This window comes from Ovis canadensis, chromosome 1 (genome assembly GCF_042477335.2).
Source record: "Ovis canadensis isolate MfBH-ARS-UI-01 breed Bighorn chromosome 1, ARS-UI_OviCan_v2, whole genome shotgun sequence".
In the NCBI taxonomy this organism is placed as follows: domain Eukaryota; kingdom Metazoa; phylum Chordata; class Mammalia; order Artiodactyla; family Bovidae; genus Ovis; species Ovis canadensis.
Window position 1 is genome coordinate 277,825,204 of NC_091245.1, and position 23,965 is coordinate 277,849,168.

The following is a 23,965-nucleotide window of genomic DNA, read 5'->3' on the forward strand; positions in this document are numbered from 1 at the left end:
TACTGGAGCTCATCTGAAGGCTTTCTCTTCAGCAGCGTGAAAGTGAAGTCACTTGGTCGTGTCCAACTCTTTGCGACCCCGTGGACTGTAGCCCACTAGGCTCCTCCGTCCGTGGGATTCTCCAGGCAAGAATACTGGGTTGCCATTTCTTCAGCATCGTACTTCACGGCAACACAGGAAGGAAGCTGAGGCTCCCGCCCTTGGGACAGGTGAGCTGGACCTGGGGAGGCAGCCTGGAGCCCTGCGCGCCAAAGTGCCTATCGGAAGCAGGACAGGTACCGGTAGAAACGAAGTCCTCGGGGGAAACGTGGGCAAAGGCCGGGCCAGACCAAACTCGTGCAGCACTGCGGACTTTTCAATGTGCTTCTGTTAACTTGGCACGACCAAGTCAATTTCCAAGGAGTGCCTAAATGACAGCAGTCGATGTCAGGCACAGAACGGATTGAATCCTAACCTCTCTGCTGCAGTTAACATCCTTCACTTCTGAGGTCCACGGTACAGACAGTAAGCTGAGCCCTCGTGTCATTTCAGGTGAGACGCTCTCTCCCTTACCGAGTGTGGCCTCGGATGGTGGCCCAGCCCCTCTGCTCCACTCTGTGGCAGAAGCCCTTCCCTGCCACTCCTACCTGCGCGGTAATGCTTCTGGATTTTACGTTCAAACTCACTTTTCTACGGTAGTACGTTGCTTAGTTGCTAAGCTGTATCTGGCTCTTCTGTGACCCCATGGATTGTAGCCCACCAGGCCCCTCTGTCCTTCTGATTTCCGAGGCATGAATCCTGGAGCGGGTTACCACTTCCTTCTCCAGGCGATCTTCCCGACACCAGGGGTCAAGCCCACGGTTCCTGCTGGGACTGCTGTATTGTAGGTGGATTCTTTACCTCTGAGCCACTGGGGAAGCCGCCAAGCGCACCCCTAAACGGCAGTATGCGAGTCCTTCAGTGCTCACTCACACTAGGTCCAGCTACCACAAGACGCACACTCAACCACAAGGTGAAACGTGACGGTCTTCTGAGCCTGGTGAAGTCAAACTCATCCCCAAAGGGCATTACAGACAGCACATTCTAGACTGACCCCCTCGCTCTGGTCCCTCACCTGCGGTTGACAATCTCCTTTTGCCCCGTGAATGGGAACTCCAGCAGGAGAAGAGTCCTAGGGACTCATCCCGCTTGAACAATGCAGTGGCTTTCAAAGGCCTGGCGCTGACAACACATGGAACGGAGCAGAGCAGGAGGGGCCCAGGGCCAGCGACCTTGGCTCCGGTGAACCACCAGCAGGGGGTGAGGGAGGCTCAAGTTCTACGTGAAACACGCAGGGACTGCAGCAGGCCCGCCGTCTGCTCTAGGGGCTCAGGTTGCCTAGGGCGGAGGCGACAGGTCGGGGGTCAGGGAGGTTTAAATCCCCTCCACCCACGCCTGCCTGTGGAGGACTCACAGCCCTGGTGCTGATTTCCTCATCTGCAAAACTGCGGAAAGGGTTAAACCGGGCACCCAACATAAAGCACGGCACAGTGGTAGGCACTTTGGAAAAGCTCCAGAAAACGGAAGCTAGAATTCCCTTCTGATACCCCTGAACGCTGATGAGCAGGATGTTGAAAGCAAATCTGATGGTTTGATGACTTAAAATCCACGATGGCCAGCTAGTAGAGAAAGCAGTGTTCCATCCTTCTGATAACCATCAAGAAACTTAGGGCAGGGCTTACCAAACATTCCACTTGTTTTAGAAAAGTAACACATATTTAGGAACATATATTGTACACATTGGGCCTCATATGTGTGGAGAAAATCTGTCTTACAAATCAGAACAGGAGTGTGTATACACATACCAGTTTTTAAAAACTGTAAACCACATTCTATTAAAGCACAGTTGTTTGCCAGCTAATGAGGTTAAAACAATTAAAGGGATTTCCTACAATATGTCCAAATTATTATTGGTTATAGTTTTTACATTAAATAAAACTGATAAAGTTCCTGTAGCATTTGTCTAATTGAAAAGGTTGATTTATATTTACAATGTAAATACAATATCTGTTTGGCATGAAGAAAATGTTTGACAAATGAAGAATTACTTAGTTTTCTTTTCCCTGATATCTTGCTACCAACTCTTAATTTTTAGCATGCCAGATTAGAAAAGGGGAAACAGCACTGTAAAAATATGTTGAACGTTTCTCTTTGATGAAAAATGAGACTCTTATTTTAGTGAATATGTTATTGCCTCAATGCTGGGGGAAAAGCAACCGTCATTAGAAAAACGAATTGCTCAGCTGTTTATAAGCAAAAAGCTCTGGGGGAATTTCTCAGGACCCCAAAGGCAAAGCATTACAGGGTTATGCAAACATATGTTGCAGGTGTTTTAGGGGAGACAGGTGGGCAAACCTCAGCCCTGGAAGAGGAGCTGTTTTGACGCGCTGGGGCTGAGACGAGGCAACCTAAACACACCCAAGCGCACGGGCCGCCACGGCACCGGCGAGCTGGCGCTGCAGAGCAAAAGCTCTCCCTGAGATGATCTTCTGGTTAGTGCCAAGCTAACAGGATTCTTCCCTCCTTATAGTTTTATAGAAAACAAACACTGCCAATTACTTTTTCTTTTTTTTCCAACTAAAGGTATTTTAAACCTGGAACAAAGAACAGCCTGAAATAGCGATAATTACCCAAAAAAGATAAGGATGAAGTATTGTTGCCTTTATTTAAACAAATATTCCTAAGGAGACAGTTTGTTGTAATATCCCCTCTTTGGTTCACTAGGCAACATTAGATTTATCATAATTCTCCTAAAGCCTAAGATATTTCTATATTAAAATGCTAATTTTGTCTTTTCTTTTGCCTGTAATTAAAGCTGGGGAGATTTGTGATCTGATATTCACTGATTGCTAGAGGGTCCACAAAGGTCTCAGCGTTTCTGCTTCTTATTGCCACATATGGCCCTCTTCATTACAACTAGAGTAACACAGAGGATCACAAAGGCAGACGTTACAATCCTAAATGCTCACAAAATTCCCTTAAAATATATAAATAAACAAAATAAGTGGTCTTATGAAGATGCTGCTATCAAATCTAGACTTGTATTTTATTCCCTTCATCATTTATCCGAGAGCTGGTTTTATTTTCGTGTTACCTGCTACCGAGACAATACTGAATTTACTGCATGTATTTATGTATAATCGTATACGAGCCATACCTGCCTTATCTAAACCATTTTTCCTTTTTGAACAGCCCATACCATGAATTAAACGCCAAATGCTTATAAGTTCACAAAACATTGGATTCCCAAAAGTGAAATCTAGTTTGATTTTTTCATAATATTCAAAAATCTAAAACGTGGATACAACACATACATCAAGTTAACATAGATTTTTTTTTTTAAAGAAAACACACCTTTTCAACAGCGTTGTAAATCAGAATTTCATCTCAGGATCAGGATTAAAATGACCCCTGGCTTATATACTAACAGTTCATATGTCTTTTTGATAAGAAATATTTATTGCAGATATTAAATATTAAGAATCTTCGGGCAATTGACAGAAAAATTTAGGTACTTTCAATCTATGCATCTACAGATTAAAACAAAACAATGTTAAAAGGCCTTAACAGTAAAAAGGAAGCAAAGCTGTGAACTGGTGAGGACACAGACAGAAGCTCTGAAGCTGCGCCAGCCTCCGTGGCGCACTGGGTGAGCCCGCTCCTTGAAGCCACAGCCACAGCCCAGCGCAGCAAGCCCAGACCTCAGACGCAGAGGGGTGCTGAGCCCACCCGAGCGCTACGCTCCACGGTAGCCGCGACAGTCAACAGACCCAAGAGAAATACGTCTTTTCCTTCTTCCAATGCATTTACAGTTGGAATTTAGCATGGAGGACAAGGCCAGATTAACATGCCCCCCAGTATAAATACATAAAGAACTATGGAAAAAGGTTCACATTTACCCATTTTTTTTTTTTTTTTGCGACTGACACTGGGCCTCAAAACCCCCTTTTTTGGCAGTTGGTGAGCTCAGTTCTGAACTCTTCACCTTTTTCCTTCCCTGACTGTGAGCAGAGCAGGGCAGGAGCCTGACTTCACTGGTTCAGACACATGGAACCCCATTTATCTTTTCCAGAGAGTGAAGGTTCCCAACTTTCAATCATATAAATAAGAGAACGGAAAGAAGACATCTCAAAAAAATATCCCTAAATATTCCAATTTGGGAAAGAGACTTTAAGGAACTAAAATCTCAGATATAAAAATTACCCTCGCAAGTTTTTATTTTTAGAAGTGCTAAAATAAGTTTAAACAAATTACCATCAAAACGAAGCAATTTACACATGGCTTTAGGAGTTCTGAATCCTCAAGAGTAAGTCTATGTGACCCCATAGGACTGAGAACCCTGATGTGAGACATCTGACCCCACCTTCCTTCCCTTTCCTGCCCTGCTATCTTCACTGCCCAGGAAACAAAAGCTGAGCTCCTGCACCCGGAGGCCTGGCAAAAGAAAGCCTTACACAGCACACTTCTCATGCAATTTTGGGAGTCACTTCAATGAAAAAACATCTTGCAATTAAAAATCTCATTATATAAATACACTCTTACTATGGTCATTCACTTACACTCTTTTTTTGGTGATACTTTCTAGGATAACAATGAAGCATATATACTTCATTTTGAATTTTGAAATGTCCAAGTAAAGAACTCAGAAACCAAACATAGCTTACAGATTAGAGTTTTATTTTCCTGAGTGAGGCCAATCTCCATTTGAGAAAGTATGTCAAATTAAACCCAGAAACACCAAGGAAAGGCCCTATAGATGGACTCTTCTTGTCTTCTGGATTGTTTTATTCTAGATTTCATTGTCACTATAAGAACACTGACATCAGGTGTTAATTTCTCTAAAGAGTGGAAAATGTCATAAAAGTAGTCCCTCTTTCATCAGTACATTTGATGCAGCCCAGCATTAAAAGCAAAGGCCCTCGGAGCAGTCGCTCAAGTGATACCGATGCTGTGCAGTCGCTGAGTCGCGTCTGGCTGTCTGACCCCATGGACTGCGGCACAGGCTTCCCTGTCCCTCGCCATCTCCCGGAGTTTTCCCAAGTTCACGTCCACTGAGTTGGTGATGCCACCCAACCATCTCATCTTCTGTCTCCCTCTTCTCCTTCTGCCTTCCGTCTTTCCCAACATCAGGGTCTTTTCCAGTGAGTAGGCTGTTCGCTTCAGCCTATCCATGCATGGATATGGTTTTTCCTGTGGTCACGTATGGATGTGAGAGCTGGACTGTGAAGAAAGCTGAGCGCCAAAGAATTGATGCTTTTGAACTGTGGTGTTGGAGAAGACTCTTAAGAGTCCCTTGGACTGCAAGGAGATCCATCCAGTCCATTCTGAAGGCGATCAACCCTGGGATTTCTTTGGAAGGAATGATGCTAAAGCTGAAACTCCAGTACTTTGGCCACCTCATGCGAAGAGTTGACTCATTGGAAAAGACTCTGATGCTGGGAGGGATTGGGGGCAAGAGGAGAAGGGGATGACCAAGGATAAGACGGCTGGATGGCATCACGGACTCGATGGACGCGAGTCTGAGTGAACTCCGGGAGATGATGATGAACAGGGAGGCCTGGCATGCTGCGATTCATGGGGTCTCAAAGAGTCGGACACGACTGAGCGACTGAACTGAACTGAACTGAACAGAGTGGAAACAATCCAAATGCCTACCGAGTGACTAATGGATAAACAAAATGTGGTGTATCCATAATGGAATATTAACTGGCAATAAAAAACGAAGTATCGCTACATGCTACAACATGGATAGATGTCAAAAACTATGCTAAATTAAGGAAGCCGGCCACCAGCTTCCCCCACCCCTGCCAAATACTGTATCACACAAAATATCTAGAATAGGCAAGTCCATGGGGACGGGAATCAGATGAGTGGTTGCCTAGGGTGGGGTGGAAAGAGTTGTAAGCAGAGGGAGAAAACTAGGCTGTGACTGATAAGGAGTACAAGGGTTCTTTCAGGAATTATGAACGTGTTCTAAGGCTACAGAACTCTGTCAATATAGTAAAAATCATTGACCTATATGCTTTAAATGAGTGCATTTTTATTGTATGTAAACGACATCTTAATCAACCTGTTAAAAACAAAAAATATGATATGCACTAGTAAATGAACACACACACAGACACATTTTTTCCTGGGAGGAGAGACGGATGGATGCCTACGAAGGGGGACTAGGTTGACGTTTCTCTTCTTCTGAATTGAGGACACAGTTGGTTTATGGGCTGCCCTGCTTGCTCAGCCAGTAAAGAATCTACCTGCAAAGCAGGAGACAGTAAAGAATCTACCTGCAAAGCAGGAGACTCAGGTTTGACTCCTAGGTCGGGAAGATCCCCTGCAGAAGGGAATGGCAATCTACTCCAGTATTCTTGCCTGGAGAATTCCACGGACACAGAAGGCTGCCGGTTACAGTCTGGGAGTCGCAAAGAGTAGGGCACAACTAAGCAACTAAGACACACAGCTGATTTACTACCTTCTGTCAGTTTCGGGGGGACAGCCAAGTGACTCAGTTACGCACAGGTATGTGCACACACACACACATATCCTTTTTCAGGTTCTTTCCCATTATAGGTTATTATAAGATAGTGAATATAGCTCGCTATCTTTGTTGTGTATCTATTTTACCTATAATAGTGTCTATCTGTTAATCTCAAACTCCAAGTTTATCCCTCTCCCTCCCAGAGACTTTTGTTTTTGTTGTTGCTGTTCAGTTGCTCACTCGCAGGCTTCCCTGTCCTTCACAGTGTCCTGGAATTGCTGGAACACATGTCCATTGAGTCGGTGATGCCATTCAACCTTGTCATCCTCTTCTCCTCCTGCCTTCTATCTTTTCAAGCATCAGGGTCTTTTCCAATGAGTTGGCTCTTCACATCAGGTGGCCAAAGTACTGGAACTTCAGCATCAGTCCTTCCAATGAATATTCAGGTTGATTTCCTCTGGGACTGACTGGTTTGACTCCCTGAAGCCCAAGGGACTCTCTTCTCCAGCCACACAGGGCACCGATTCTCCGGTGCATTTCCGCATCAGGCCTCCCAATGAGTATTCAGGTCGATTTCCTCTGGGACTGACTGGTCTGACTCCCTGACGCCCAAGCGACTCTATTCTCCAGCCACACAAGGCACAGATTCTCCAGCGCATTTCAGCATCATTCCTTCCAATGAGGATTCAGGTTGATTTCCTCTGGGACAGACTGGTTTGACTCCCTGACGCCCAAGGGACTCTCTTCTCCAGCCACACAGGGCATCGACTCTCTGGCGCATTTCAGCATCAGTCCTTCCAGTGAGTATTCAGGTCGATTTCCTCTGGGTCTGGCTGGTCTGACTCCCTGACGCCCAAGCGACTCTTCTCCAGCCACACAGGGCACCGGTTCTTTGGTGCACTGTTTTCTTTATGATCCAGCTCTGACATCTCTGCTAAGTCGCTTCAGTCGTGTCCAACTCTCAGCAACCCTATGGACTATCGCCCACCAGGCTCCTCCCCCAACGGGATTCTCCAGGCAAGAATACTGGAGTAGGTTGCCATGCCCTCCTCCAGGGGATCTTCCTAGCCCAGGGATGGAACCTGTGACTCTTGTCTCCTGCACTGGCAGGTAGGGTCTTTGCCACTTGCACCACCTGGGAAGCCCAACTCTCACAGCAGTACATGACTACTGGAGGTAGGGCAATACCAATACAATATCGTAAAGTAATTAGCCTCCAATTAAAATAACTAAACTTATATTAAAAAAACCCACAACTTTAACTACGTGAAACTTCATCAGCAAAGTAATGTCTCTGCTTTTGAATAGGCTGTCTAGGTTTGTCATAGCTTTTCTTCCAAGGAGCAAGCGTCTTTTAATTTCATGGCTGCAGTCACCATCTGCAGTGATTTTGGAGCCCAAGAAAATAAAGCCTCTCACTGTTTCCATTGTTTCCCCATCTATTTGCCATGAAGTGATGGGACCAGATACCATGATCTTAGTTTTCTGAATGTTGAGTTTTAAGCCAACTTTTTCACTCTCCTCTTTCACTTTAATCATGAGGCTCTTTAATTCCTCTTCACTTTCTGCCATTAGGGCGGTGTCATCTGCCTATCTGAGGTTATTGATATTTCTCCCAGCAATCTTGATTCCAGCTTGTGCTTCATCCAGTCTGGCATTTTGCATAATGTACTCTGCATAGATGATAAATAAATAGGGTGACAATATACAGCCGTGTTGTATTCCTTTCCCAATTTGGAACCAGTCTGTTGTTCAATGTCTGGTTCTAACTTTTGCTTCTTGATCTGCATACAGATTTCTCAGGAGGCAGGGCTAACATTCCCATTTCTTTAGGAATTTTCCACAGTTTGTAGTGACCCACACAGTAAAAGCCTTCAGCACAGTCAATGATGCAGAAATTTTTGCAGGATTCTCTTGCTTTTTCCTGTGATCCAATGGATGTAGGCTCGTTCCTCTGCCTTTTCTAAATTCAGCTTGAACATCTGGAAGTTCTTGGTTCACATACTGTTGAAGCCTGATTTGAAGGATTTTGAGCATTACCTTACTAGTATGTGAATATGTCCTTTGTATTTTTTTTACATTGCTGTCATTTTCATATCATGCATCATATTACTCCACTCCCATCTGACCATCAATGGGAGTTATCTCCACCATGAGTTTACTGGTAGGGATCAATTCTGATTTCTTATTTATACTGCTACTGCTGCTGCTGCTAAGTCGCCTGAGTCATGCCCAACTCTGTGTGATCCCATAGATGGCAGCCCCCCAGGCTCCTTTGTCCCTGGGACTCTCCAGGCAAGAACACTGGAGTGGGTTGCCATTTCCTTCTCCAATGCATCAAAGTGAAAAGTGAAAGTGAAGTCGCTCAGTCGTGTCCGACTCTTCACGACCCCATGGACTGCAGCCCACCGGGCTCCTCTGTCCATGGGATTTTCCAGGCAAGAGTACTGGAGTGGGGTGCCATCGCCTTCTCCGTCTTATTTATACTACTTTGCACTAAACTAAAAATAAAGCTTAATTCTTTAGTTATACTTTATATAAACAAGATAAAAAATATTTTATATCCTTCTCAGCTTAGATTTTGTACTCTAAAATCATTACATCACCTAAGTGGTAGATTAAACAGGCATGAAGGACAGCTCCTGATTCTGGCTGAACTTGCTACTCTTAGCAAAAGTCTGTCAGACAGCATTATGCTGACTTTGTTTAGCCTACCTCTATGACCTCATGCTTCCCTGGTGGCTCAGAGGCTAAAGCATCTGCCTGGAATGCTGGAGACCCAGGTTCAATCCCTGGGTAGGGAAGATCCCCTGGAGAAGGAAATGGCCACCCACTCCAGTGCTCTTGCCTGGAGAATCCCAGGGACGGGGGAGCCTGGTGGGCTGCAGTCCCTGGGGTCGCGAAGAATCGGACATGACTGGGTGGAATCACTTCACTTTTCACTCTCATGCACTGGAGAAGGAAATGGCCACCCACTCCAGTGCTCTTGCCTGGAGACTCCCAGGGACGGGGGAGCCTGGTGGGCTGCAGTCCATGGGGTCGCGAAGAGTCAGACATGACTGAGCGGCGTCACTTTCACCTTCATGACCTCGTGCAGGACTTGCTCTTTTCACAGAGGCCTTTGAAGATCTGGAAGGTGAGATGCCGTAAGGCTGACCTTTGAAGGTCATCCAGAAGCTTTAAATGGCACCAACTGCAAGATTTCACCACACACACACACACACACGCACACGCACGCACGCACACACACACACGCACACACACGCACACAGGCACATGCCCAAAAGGGAATCTTACAGATCAGTCAGTAACTCTTTGTGATTTTGTGATCTCTGAAATATACTCTCAATTTCAATTATCTTGTCCAAATCTTTTAATACTCATCTCTCCACAGAACTCCTAAGCCTCAATTTCTGGCATTAATATTTCAAACCACTTATTAAAACCCCAGGCATTCCTGATAGCTCAGTTGGTAAAGAATCCACCTGCAATGCAGGAGATCCCGGTTCGATTCCTGGGTCAGGAAGATCCGCTGGAGACGGGATAGGCTCCCTACTCCACTATTCTTGGGTTTCCCTGGTGGCTCAGCTGGTAAAAAATCTGCCCACAATGTGGGAGACCTGGGTTCCATCCCTGGGTTGGGAAGATCCCCTGCAGAAGGGAAAGGTTACCCACTCCAGTATTCTGGCCTGGAGAATTCCATGGACTGTATAGTCCATGGGGTCACAAAGAGTCGGGACATGACTGAGCAACTTTCACCCTCACTATCAGAACCCGAGACCCAGGACATAAAACATCTGGGCTGAGCGAGCTATATCATTCTGCCTCCCAGGACTCCTGCGGCAAGACCCCACAGCTCCATGCCCAGGACCCTCACTGTGACTCAGAACTGTCTCGATTTCCGCCTTGACTATATCAAGTCTCTAATCTTGTGCCCGCTGATACGCATACCACCACCTCAATCACCTTCGAAAAACACAGGTCTGAGGTTTTTTGTTTTTTTCTCACTCCCCTCCCTGAGTTCTGAATCAAGTCTCAATTGCCAGAGTCTCAGTTTCTCAGCAGGCATCAAGGACCACCGTGACCTCCATGACCTCCATGACCTCCATGACCCAGCCCTAAAATATGTCTCATGTCAGCTGGGAGTGGCAGTCGCTAACTGAGTCCACCTCCTTGCAGGCAGGAGGTTGTCTGCTTTGTTTGGTTTCTGTGATTCTGATATTGTTGGCCTGAATCTTCAGAGGAGTTTCATTAGGAAGCTGAGAATCTGGATGCCACTTTATAACCAAGAAGTGTGACTTCAGCTGGATGAGAAGGAAGGTTGTGAAGGGCCCGCAGGAAAAGGGCAGCAACGGCAGTCCCAGCAGAAGGAAGACCACGCAGCTGGGGTGAAGACAGTGTGGAAAGGCAAACGCTCTTCTGGCTCGACCCAGCCAGCCCCCCCCCCCCAATGCACAGATCCCCCTGTGCAGATACTTCCTGTGTCAGGGGCTACGCTGGGTACTGGGAGGGCGATGGGAACACAGCAGTCTGGAGTCCACCCTGAAGGGGCAAGAGGATGGAATGAGGAAATAATCACACACGTCAGTGTAAGACCATGTCCGTGCCGAGTGCTTAGAAGAGGAGGCACAGGGTGCTAGGGAAGTGCGTAACGGGGATTTTGCTTCATCAGCGAGGACTTCCCAGCAAACAGGTGGAACAGCAAACAGGAGGGGGAGGGCTTGGCGACCTGAATGTGCTGTGGGGAGGGTCACAGAGAGAAGCAGCGCAGCGGGGAGGAACCGGCTGTCATTCTTCGAGTTCTCGTCAGCTCTAACCTGGGGCCTCCTTTTCTGCACGGCGCTGTTTAATGATCAGCGACGCCCAGAACCTTCACAGCTTGCGGGTCTGTCACCGTTGTTCACTCACAAAGTCGTGTCCGACTCTGCGGCCCCATGGGCTGCAGACAGCAGGCTTCCCTGTCCTTGACCATCTCCCGGAGTTTGTGCAAACTCATGTTATCTATCTGTACACCTACATAAAAAGCAACCGGTAATTTTATCTTTTAAAGGTTATTTATCTATTCGTAGCCACACCACACAGCTTACAGGGCCTCAGTTCCTCGACCAGCCATCGAACCTCAGGCCCTGGCAGTGAAGCACCAGCTCCTAACCGCCGGACAGCCAGGGAGTCACAGAAAAGGAAAAATCAGCACGCATTGAAGCATTTAGGAAGCTCACTATGTAAATGGAAACTGGAAACTAAGAGGCTCAGGAAGAAGCTTGCTCATTTATAAAACATCAATTAAACACTAAATTTAGGGGGAGAAAACCCACAGCTTAGATAGACCCTCAAATAGAGTTCTGCCTGTTCAGCCTTGCTTCTTCCTCTTGAGGAAGCACACAGACCATCAGTCGGTTCTTGCTGACGCCAGACCATCCGTGCGCGCCACAGGCACTGTGCCACATCCACAGAGCCTTCCCAACAGGCTCAGCACCACTTGACAGGGAAAGAGACCGGTCAGAGGGGTTTGCATTTTGGCCAAAGTCATGAAGACAGTAAGGCTACAGTCAGGAACTAAATCTATTTCCATCTTCAAACCTCTTCTGTCTACATATATTCATGGCTGCTGTCATTCACATAAGAGTTCATCGAAGGATGAAGAACACTGTTAATTAACCCTTAGTTTTCTTTTTGGGATAAATCATCATGAGAAATGCTGGGCTGGATGAAGCACAAACTGGAATAAAGATAAAGATGGCCGGGCAGAGCCTGGCAGGCTACAATCCATGGGGTCACAAACAGGCAAGACTGAGCAACTGAGCATACCCAACCTTATAACAGACGTATAAACATTATAAACAAACTGGTTCCAAATTGTGAAAGGAATACATCAAGGCTGTATATTGCCACCCTGCTTATTTAACTTATATGCAGAGTACATCATGAGAAATGCTGGACTGGATAAAGCACAAGCTGGAATCAAGATTGTCAGGAGAAATATCAATAACCTCAGATGTGCAGATGACACCACCCTTCTGGCAGAAAGTGAAGAGGAACTAAAGAGCCTCTTGATGAACGTGAAAGAAGAAAGTGAAAAAGTTGGCTTAAAGCTCAACATTCAGAAAACTAAGATCACGGCGTCTGGTCCCATCACTTCATGGCAAATAGATGGGGAAACAGTGGCAACAGTGGCTGACTTTATTTTTCTGGGTTCCAAAATCACTGTAGATGGTGATTGCAGCCATGAAATTAAAAGACACTGAGAAAGGCGATGGCACCCCACTCCAGTACTCTTGCCTGGAAAATCCCATGGACGGAGGAGCCTTGGTAGGCTGCAGTCCATGGGGTCGCTGAGTTGGACACGACTAAGCGACTTCCCTTTCACTTTTCACTTTGATGCATTGGAGAAGGAAATGGCAACCCACTCCAGTGTTCTTGCCTGGAGAATCCCAGGGGCGGGGGAGCCTGGTGGGCTGCCGTCTCTGGGGTCGCACAGAGTCGGACACGGCTGAAGCAACTTGGCAGCAGCAGCAACTCCTTGGAAGGAAAGTTATGACCAACCTAGATAGCATATTCAAAAGCAGAGATATTACTTTGCCAACAAAGGTCTGTCTAGTCAAGGCTATGGTTTTTCCAGTAGTCATGTATGGATGTGAGAGTTGGACTATAGAGAAAGCTGAGCACCGAAGAATTGATGCTTTTGAACTGTGGTGTTGGAGAAGACTCTTGAGAGTCCCTTGGACTGCAAGGAGATCCAACCAGTTCATCCTAAAGATCAGTCCTGGGTGTTCACTGGAAGGACTGATATTGAAGCGGAAACTCCAATACTTTGGCCACCTGATGCAAAGAGCTGACTCATTTGAAAAGGCCCTGATGCGAGCAAAGATTGAGGGTGGGAGAAGGGGACAACAGAGGATGAGATGATTGGATGGCATCGCCAACTCGATGGACATGGGTTTGGGTGAACTTCGGGAGTTGACCTCAGGGAGGCCTGACATGCTGCAGTCCACGGGGTTGCAAAGAGTCGGACACGACTGAGCGACTGAACTGAACTGAATCATAGTTCCAGGTGTAAAGAGGTAACCATGCTTTAAGTGTTATCTATGTTTCTTTTAAATAATCAATTTATATTTTCAAATAATATTTCACAATTTTTCACATCTCAAAATTAGAAATGAAAAATTGGGCATATCACTTTATTAAGGGTCAGGTTGAGAAATGACACATTATCCATGCATTTGAAAACAATTTAACCTTTGTTATCAGCAACACAAGTTCCTGACTGTTTTCACCCTTAGATTCCATACTATCCTTTTTAAGCTTTGCAATCATTTACAATCTTTTTGCTTCTGTTTTGTTTTTCTTAATGTCGCTGTTTCAGTCTGAAAGGATTCGTTTATTTCCCCTTGGATACTCATCCTAAACATCTCAGCAACTTTCAGCTTTCAAGGTTGTTCATTTTTATTTCAGTTGATCTCTCTGTAACATCTGTCACTAACCATTTCCAGTCCCTGGGATTATCGACACGTAGGTAATTATATTGCCTAATAATTCTATCTTCTCAACTGGTATACATCTACAACGGGACACTACTCAGCCATGAAAAAAAAGGAGAAATCTTGGGACAACAGAGAAGGCCCCTGAGGGCATTGTTCACAGTGAAATAAGTTACAAGGGAAAAGAGCAGTCTTATATGATCTCTCTTATCCCTGGAGCGCAACAAAACCCCAAGATAAATGAACAGACAAAAGCAAACAGGGGTGCAGAGAGCAGGGCAGCGGGCGCCAGAGGAGAGGGTCAGGGCGGAGGAGTGAGGAGCGGCCAACCGTGGGGCCGGGCGCCAGAGCCCGAAGTCTCGGCAGCGAGCACGCCGCAGCCTAGACGGGGGCAGAAACCTACCGCAGTGCGCGTGAGGACGTTGGAGACCAATGCACAGCAGTTAAAGAGCGCTCTGAAAGCCCTGCCCGGACCTGCTTCCCCAGCCTGTCCGCGCTCCGAGTCTCCCCCGCCTGGCTTCCTCTGACCTGACCCTTGCACCCTGTGATCCCCTTCCAGCTCTCCTCTGACCCCCAACACGCCGCTCCTGAGTCACTCGCATTCCCTCAGCTACAGTTCATACCTGTCTTCCAAGATACCGAAATCTATCTTGGGCCATAGTCCTCGACTGGTTCCCAGCTGCCTTCTGCAGTCTCTTCCTGGAGATCCACAGCCCACTCAAAAGCAACTCATTATCCAACCTTCTTACACCCAAGTATTCTCACAAACTCGCTCATCTATATATTTCCCACAAACTCAGTCAGTAGGTAGATATCTTGGAAACACAGCTAGCGGCTCACTGCCCAGAGCTCTGGGCCCATTCACCGAGCCTCTGCCAATGCTTTCCTCAGCGCTCCTTGGAGTGCTTCTGTTTTCAAGAAGCTCAAACATATATCTTATTTTTTAAAAAAGGAAGGAAGAAATGAAAAATACAGATATATTATCTATGTTCTATTGTTTTCCTATTAAAAGAAAAGAGTGGTTGGTATAAAATGACTGTAATTTTAAATACACACACACAAATGTTAAACCCTACAGTGAAACTCTTTAGGGCATCAAACTGTTTACCTCTGTGATAATGAAATCACTTCTCCCGTGTTTGATCGGAAGTCAGCTGCTTTTGAATGCTTAATTTAAGTCCTAAATATACTCTGAAAGTCTGGTTTCTGTTCGGCGCTATTTCAAATATCGTTCCCTATGTATTAGCCACTTAGTCTCTCGAACTCAAATGGAAGGATGTTCAAGAGAACTTAAATAAGAGGTTACCAATTAAGTAAATCAAGTAGCTGGATCTCAAGTCAATAGCTGTCACTCTTGTCAGTGGGTCCTCTTTAGTGGAATGTAAAACAGACACATTAAGTTAGAAGCTTTATGAGAAAATCTGACAGGATTTCTTCAGATACTGGCTAGAAAAATAAGGGTAAAGGGTTTACCTCTTTCCTGAGTTCATGAAAAACAACTCTAAGCATTCCTGACATTTTTCTGCTTTCTGCAAATTTTCTTACTTTGGTGCTGTTCCCATAAAGACAGCTCAAACCAAGCAGGCATCACCCAGCGTTTACGTGCAATAATCTGCAGCACTCTCCATTTCAGCCGTTGCAGTGAGAAAGGCGAGTGGTGAGTCAGCACTCCTACCACAAGAGGAGCTTCAAGAAAAGGCCGTGCATGGCGCTGAATTGCTTCAGTCGTGTCCAACTCTTTGTGGCCCCCTGGAGTGCAGCCCGCCAGGCTCCTCTGTCCATGGGATTCTCCAGGTAGGAGTACTGGAGTGGGTTGCCATGCCCTCCTCCAGGGGATCTTCCTGACCCAGGGATAGGGAACCTGTGTCTCTTACATCTAATGTGCACTGGCAGGCAGGTTCTTTACCACTAGTACCACCTGGGAAGCCCCCCAAAAAGGCCAGAAAGAATCAAATCACTACCAACGCCACCTATGACTCGACAACGGTCAGATGCAGGGCTTACCGTTCCGCGCAACAGCATCGGTTCATCTCTCCTCATTTTGCTTTAAAGAAGCACTGCAGAGGAGAAACCTGAGGGGCTCTCAAAAGAGCTAAGATCACCAACGTCTGGGAAAAAGCTCTTGAGATTACGTCCCCTGAAACTGAGCTCCTCTGCCGATTTTTCGATTAGCCTCTCTACACAAAGCTGTGCTCCCTTTCTTTCCCTAAACCTGCTCTCAGGACTGAGAAGCAGCAAAGAAGAGGTGGAACTGAAACCATATACAGTGGTGTTCTATGCTCAAGGGATCCGTGTCCCTGGCCTTGGAAGCAACAGGTCTTCAGTCTCCCAGGCCTGCCTTGAGTCTCCAAAGGCTGACGCAAAGAGTAAATGGTGGAACGTGAAGACATAAAGAGCAGCTCTTAGGGTGGGGAACTGGCAACAGCAGCAGAGTCCGGGGGCCTACAGCTCCCTGAAAGACGCAAACGCACGCCTGGCACACATGCCTAAGTTGCTTTCACAGGAAGCAGAGCTCCTCCAGGGGAAAACTGACCATAAGCACACAGACTCTAGGCTGGCTGAAACCAGAAGGCTGGTGCTGCTTGAAACCTCGCCTTAAGGCCAGTCAGTCTGAGAACTGTGCAGAAGATGATCCCACACCCTGCCGCCCAGCCTCACCCTGTCTTTAGAGCCTCGCCCTGAAAGCCGCCACGTGGTCTGAAGCATCGCGGGGATCTGGGCGTGGGCTGCCCGTCCTCCTTGCTCGGGGCCCTGCAGGGAGTGCTGTGTGCTCACCACAGCCTGCTGCCGGCAGTCCGGCCGTGCTGAGCAGGCAAGCGCTGAGTTCAGTGACCAACTAGTCCTCTCGTCTGTCGGGAGGTCAGTGTGCTGGACATCCCGAGAAGGTCAAAGCTGAAAGCAGCAGAGCTGGCAGACGCCCCCAAAACTGGGTGACCCTGAGATAGCCTCACCCTTGACCTAAAGTGGACCGTCACTTGTGTGAAAGCTACAAACCTACTGTGTTAAAGCATGGGAACACGGGTTCGTTTGTCACGGTAACTATAACACGCTGCACTTTAACACGCTCCAACAATGAAGCAGCGTGACCAGAGAGGCAGGTGCGCATGGCACTCTCAAAAAGCAGCATCAAGAAGGAAAGCTGTCCCCAGTGACTTTTTCCTTCTGCTCCTTGGTTCTCACTCATCAATGTCTGTGCGTGCACCGCCCTCTGCCCTCGGTGTCTTGCCCATGAGTCCGCGCTCCTGACGGCTTTACTTTCATCCCTACGTTACTGTCCCCCACTTAGGCAGCAGCCACTGCTGATGTATGGTTGATGAAAGAAAACAAAGGTCAATCTCACTATAGAACAGTAATTATTATTATTTTTATATACTTTCCCCATCCATCTCACTGGGTTTAATACTTTCTGAACCTAGAGGCTGGATTTGGCAAACCGATTAACAACAGACCAATTTTCCAACTCAGTATTTAGACCATGAACAAACGAAGATTCAAGGAAACAAGTTCCCCTCAGGAAGAAAAGGAAACGGGGAGCGTGGGAATGGTGAGAGTCGGTCCCAGAAACTCGCGAGGCGGGCGAGGCCTGTGAGTGACCTGGACATTTCATCCCACGCTCCCACCCTCACCCGGCCTCAGGAGCAGGTGTAATTACATGATCCCAAGTCCCAACAACCTCTAAAGAAACTACACGATACACAGCATTCCTATAACTGAACGGAATTCCTTTTTCATCAGCAGCTATCATCTAGACAAAGTGCATGACGAATCCAAGTTACGAGAAAAAGCAAGAGTACCAGGCTGGAGCGGGTCCGCTTGTCAGTGGCATTCAACAGTCGAGAATTCAGCAAAGCATCCGGTTAACTAGAGGGATGCAGGAGGGCGCCTTCATTCACAGGACAAGGGGTAGGCCTGCGTCCTGCCAAGTGGCCCCGCTCAAGGACGCACGGGGGAGCCCAGACCTGTGTGCCCAGACCAGTCCTGCTCTCTCAGTTGGCCAGGCATCAGGATTGACTGGATCTGCTTTCTGGAGACACTTGTCTAGAGCAGGGGTCTCTCAACTTTGATTATGCTTTTGCTACCTAAAATCAGGGGGCTTGACATGTAACACTATTTATTTACAAATCCTATGCATATACCACTTGCAGTAATCTACTATGTACATTAGAAAATATATGCACAAGTTTTTAAATGAGATAAAATACACTATATTTAAATTAGTTTTATAATAGTGTATTTATTGTTTGCTCTTCCTAAAAATCTATTTGCAATGGTAGGAATGTGATGGACTACGCTTCTTGACTTGGTTAAATGCTTTGCAACGGTTTTTGACACTCCAGAGAAAGCTACCTCACAAAGAGACACGGGTCTGAATGAAGGAAGGCCATTATTGGTGCCCTTGCTAAAGTATGGTGTTTATTTTGGTACTCATCAATGATGCCAGCGGTTTTGTTAAAATTTGGCTACTAGAACTTCTGTCTTCTTTAATATTAATCAGCTTGTATTAGTCAGGGTACTCCAGAGAAAAAGAACCAACTGGATACACACAGATATAGAAGAGAAGATTTTATTATTGGCTCATGTGATTATGAAGGTGAAATATGCTGAAATAGACCACTGGGAAACTTCAGAACCAGGAACACCAATGGTGTGATGCAGTCCACGCTCCAAGGTCTAAGAAGGGGGACAAGTAAGCAGGGAGAGGGTCACAGGGGAGGTTGGAGAGGGAGTGATGGTGGGTCAGATGCCTGAGGGCCACGAACCAGGTGCTCGGGCGTGCGGGCAGGAGAAGGGCGTCCTGGCTCAAGGACGCCCTTCCTCGGCGTTTTCTTCTCCTGGAGCCCCCAAGGGCCTGAACGCGCCTGTGTGCACTGTGGGGGAGAATCTTCTTGACCTGGTCTAGTGATCAGGCTCAGCACTTCCAGGAACAGCCTCACAGACACAGAAGGGGTGTCTGACCAGCTATCTCCGCATCCCAGTCAAGTCGACACCTAGCAGTAGTCGTCACCCAGCCTCCTTTTTCTTTAATCTCACTTTCGGCTGTGCTGGTCTCCGCTACTGCGGGCTTGAGGGGCGTGGAGCTGCTCTCCCGTTGCTGGCGCGCAGGCTCCTCACTGGAGTGGCTTCTCTCACTGTGCGCAGCCTGAACAGCGCAGCTCCTGGTTCCAGGGCGCAGGATCGGTGCCTGCGGCGCACAAGCTCAGTAGTTCCAGGGCACGTGGGACCCTCCCGGGTCAAGGACCGAAACCGGTCTCCTATACTGGCAGGCGGATTCCTTGCCACTGAGCCACCAGGGGAGCCCACTCAGATCGGCTTAAAATCTACTTGGAAGATGTCACATTTCTCTATTTAAAAAAAAAACAGGTTCAAACCTGACTTTACCTCTTCATTTACAAGATTCAAAAGCAAGTTAGAAAATCCTGTTTCCATACCTTTTAGTGTAGTTGGAGAGATGTAAATAAGTGATATGTTTAAGTTGTTTTTGGCTAGAACATCACAAACAGATGAAACTTCCAAATATACAGTTTTAAACTGTCCATCCAACAGCACGAGCTTCTTTGAAAAAGCTCTTTATTTTCACTCATTATTAAAATGTCATCATTGCCTTGAAGAGACAAATTGTTCATTCAAGAACATTTGCATGGCACCTTAATACTGACAGTTACCTGACATCACATTAGAGGTTAGCAATTTTGAAGTATGTTTTTCAGACAGAAGTTATGTTGGGCAACTGTTATTAGCAGAAGATATGCGGCAAACCCACAACAGATGTTCATGGCCCCGACATCTTTTTAACACTGGAATAAACATGGCATTAAGAACCTATCATCTGCATGACCCCGTAACTGGGCACAAGGAGCAGCAAAGGGCAGGCAGGGGTCACTCCGTGCCCTTGTGGGGAGGGCCTCCCCCTCAGGAGGCCCGACAGGTGACGGGAGACCAGTGACACCAGGGCTGCCTGGAGGCCACATTGCTAATGCAAAGCTCGGTTTCTATTTCTTTTGCAGAAAGATGCGAATACACAGAAGCTCCGCTTCTCGCTTCCTGGGCTCCTCCGATGCTCCTGTGTAGGCGCTGCACGCACGAGCACTCATTTCTGAAAGCACTGGTTCTCAGCCCGTGTTTGGCTTTCAGGTTGGGCAGCAGCTTTTCTCTCAATCTCATGTTTATTTCTTCAAGTATCATCTGAGACCGGGCGATTTCAGAACAGTTACAGACACTTCCGGACCCTACGGCAGACTGTTCACATTGCGGTTGTGAGGGGTCTGCCTGTGCACCAGGCTCCTGGTGGTGCCTGTCTGGTATGCCTGTGAAGATCCACCGTTACCTGTGGCCTCTGTGCCCTGTCTCCCCGACTTACTGCATCCCCAGTACCGGGCACAGGAGGCAGTCAGTTCAGTTCAGTTCAGTTGCTCAGTCCTGTCCGACTCTTTGCGACCCCATGAATCGCAGCACGCCAGGCCTCCCTGTTCATCACCATCTCCCGGAGTTCACTCAGACTCACGTCCATCGAGTCCGAGATGCCATCCAACCATCTCATCCTTGGTCATCCCCTTCTCCTCTTGCCCCCAATCCCTCCCAGCATCAGAGTCTTTTCCAATGAGTCAACTCTTCGCATAAGGTGTCCAAAGTACTGGAGCTTCAGCTTTAGCATCATTCCCTCCAAAGAAATCCCAGGGCTGATCTCCTTGCAGTCCAAGGGACTCTCAAGAGTCTTCTCCAACACCACAGTTCAAAAGCACCAATTCTTCAGCACTCAGCTTTCTTCACAGTCCACCTCTCACATCCATACATGACTACTGGAAAAACCATAGCCTTGACTAGACGGACCTTAGCCGGCAAAGTAATGTCTCTGCTTTTGAATATACTATCTAGGTTGGTCATAACTTTTCTTCCAAGGAGTAAGCGTCTTTTAATTTCATGGCTGCAGTCACCATCTGCAGTGATTTTGGAGCCCCCCAAAATAAAGTCTGACACTGTTTCCACTGTTTCCCCATCTAACCACCATGAAGTGATGGGACCAGATGCCATGATCTTCATTTTCTGTATGTTGAGCTTTACGCCAACTTTTTCACTCTCCTCTTTCACTTTCATCAAGAGGCTTTTTATAGTTCCTCTTCCACTTTCTGCCATAATGGTGGTTATTATCTGCCTATCTGAGGTTATTGATATTTCTCCCGGCAATCTTGATTCCAGCTTGTGTTTCTTCCAGTCCAACGTTTCTCATGATGTACTCTGCACAGAAGTTAAATAAGTAGGGTGACAATATACAGCCTTGACGTCCTCCTTTTCCTATTTGGAACCAGTCTGTTGTTCCATGTCCAGTTCTAACTGTTGCTTCCTGACCTGCAGGAGGCAGTCAGCGCCTGCAAAATGTCGCTGTGATGGTGACCGTAGTTTCTCCTCGGTCACCCTTCTTCCCTTCATTATCGTCAGTATTTTGGTAAGAATATAAAGCGGACTAAAAGTACTGCCTTCATGGAGGTGATGTACTGACAGAGGAAGACAGAAAAATCTTTACAGAGGACACGACAGATAAGTGGATTATCGACTGTGACAGAAGGTGGTGACTGCCGTGATCGGGGTGCGGGGGCCGTGAGGAGGGGGCACGGGCGGTCTGCGGGTGACGGGCCCAGGGCTCGCCGAGGGGACACGCGTCTCAGTGAGGACTCACAGGAGGGGCGGGAAGCAGGCAAGTGGGTTTTATACCTTTCACTGGCCACACTGCCTGTTCACCCTTCCTTACGGGTTTCAACCAAGATGTCTGGGGAATTCTGGAACTTTGGATATCACTGGTACACAGTGGGAGCTGGGCAGTTCTGGCTGAATTTATGAAAGTAGCATTTTGGAGAAGGAAACAACGGGGAGAAATGAACCAGAGGCTCCTCTTCAAAACGTGGAAAAACGCCCAAGGAAATTAAGGAGCATTCCAAATCACAGGAAGACACTGAGGAACAGCCACACAGGACACGTGAGAGCCTCGTTCACAGGGCAAATGCGGTCGGGCCCCCCCACAGCCCCCGGGCCTCCGCCGGGGCCCGGGAGGGGGTTCTGGCATGGGTGGGCGGGGGTGCCGCTCCAGGTCATGTGAGCAGCTCAGACCAACCTGCAGCACAGAAACCAACTCATTTCCCAGGATGGAGCCATGGAAGGGCTTAAACTGGGAAAAATAAACTGAAAAGCTCCCCATGATACAATGTTTTGCGGTTTTGTTTTGGATTTGTGTTCAAATTATTTAAATAGAACAGTAAATATGATTATGCAGTTAACTACTTGAGTGTATTGACTTCTTTAAAATCAATACATTTAACGCTTTAAATCAGCTATAAGATATCTGTGTGCTCACTTGTGTCCAACTCTTTGTGACCCTTTGGACTACAGCCCGCCAGGCTCCTCTGCCCATGAGAAATTTCAGGCAAGACTACTGGAGTAGGCCTCCATTTCCTCCTTCAGGAGATTTTCGTGGCCCAGGGATCAAACCCACGCCTCCTGCGTTGCAGGAGGATTTTTTACCACTGGGGCATTAGGGGAAGCCCAATAAGGTATTTACTGTTAATATACTTAAGGAGTAAATGGCATATTTACTGTGGTCACAACTATTTAGATCAAAAAGAATTATGCTCTTTTTCTAGTGTCAGTTTGAATTTCTACTGTGTCCTTTGTTATAATTTGTGATTTATAACTTTCAATTTCTTTCAACTGTAACATTAGGATGACAAAGAACTCAAAGTAGCACCTTTTCCTTCTAAACAAGGCACTTAATATACAAGAAGAAAAATAAGTGATTAGCTAGGTTCTCTGCACTTAGAACTGGAAACGACCTCTAGAGATTATAGGCTAGTTACAGTCTTGCCAGTCCACCTAGAATCTGACCTAAGGCTGCACAACGTCCCGTGCTTTCTCTGACTGTGGGAGGGCAGGTGAGCGGTGAGGCAGGGCGGCCACTGCCCCTCGCCCGTGGGGCAGGGCACAGACGCCTCCCTGAGATGTGCTGTAACACTTTCAGACTGTACATTCACGGCCTCACTGACTTTCTAAGCTGACACGCATAGGATTAACAGCTTTGAAAGCTATTAAGGAGGTTTATAAATATTTATTTATAAAATAAATATGTCTCTGTAAAAGCCAAGATTTTGCCTTTACTTGTAAAACAGCAACTATAAAGCAGAGAACTGGTTTATAGATTTTGTTTCGTGTATTGTTAATGAGAACAGAATTTACCATGGATTTTAGTCTCTTCTTTACTTATTTGAGAAAAAATAAATCACCATGATAATTGGTCTCAGTAAAGAAACTCTTTGCTAAAACATTCAGAGCACTCTTCACCACAGTTTCACAGCTCTCTTTGGCCATCCACAATAAAAAAAAATCTGAACTTTTCAAGAGTGACTTTGAAGATATAAACAAACATGTTGCTTATTTTGAGCCAATGTTACGACAAGCCACTACTTTAGCTAATAAATCCTGCAAAAATCACTGGGAAAAAGTACTTTTCACATCAACTTTTTACTTAAACACAGACATTTACTTATGTTAAATAACAGCACAGAAGTTGAAACATTATATAAATTAATGCCTAATAAACTACTACCAAATAGGATATCCTTCACATGTGATGTATTTTAAAAAATTAGTGCCTGAAGATTCCATAAAAAAAGAAAACTACAGACCAATTCAACTGATGAACACAGATGTAAAAATTCTCAACAGAATACTAGCAATTCAATTAAGAATACATTAAAAGGATGATATACCATGATTAGGTGGGATTTACCCCAGAAACGCAAGGATTTTTCAATATCTACAAATCAATTAGCATGATAACAGCATTTACAAACTGAAGAATAAGAACCATATGGTGATCTTAACAGATACAGAAAAAGTTATTGATAAAATTTCAACATTAATGATAAAAAAAGTCTCCAAGAAGTGTGCATAGTGGGAACCTACATCAACATAATGAAAGTCACGTATGACAAACTCACGGCCAGCATCA

At 46.4% G+C, this 23,965-nt stretch overlaps 1 protein-coding gene and 1 non-coding gene across 26 annotated transcripts in view; one reads left to right on the plus strand and one right to left on the minus strand.

The window, feature by feature from the left end:
• Nucleotides 1–23,965, minus strand: part of TBC1D5 (TBC1 domain family member 5) — a 593,981-nt gene that overhangs the window by 104,636 nt on the left and 465,380 nt on the right. The gene's annotated exons all lie outside the window — the stretch shown is intronic.
• TRNAS-GGA (transfer RNA serine (anticodon GGA)) lies at nucleotides 9,226–9,297 on the plus strand. Its single transcript has one exon. It is a non-coding gene; the product is annotated as a tRNA-Ser (tRNA).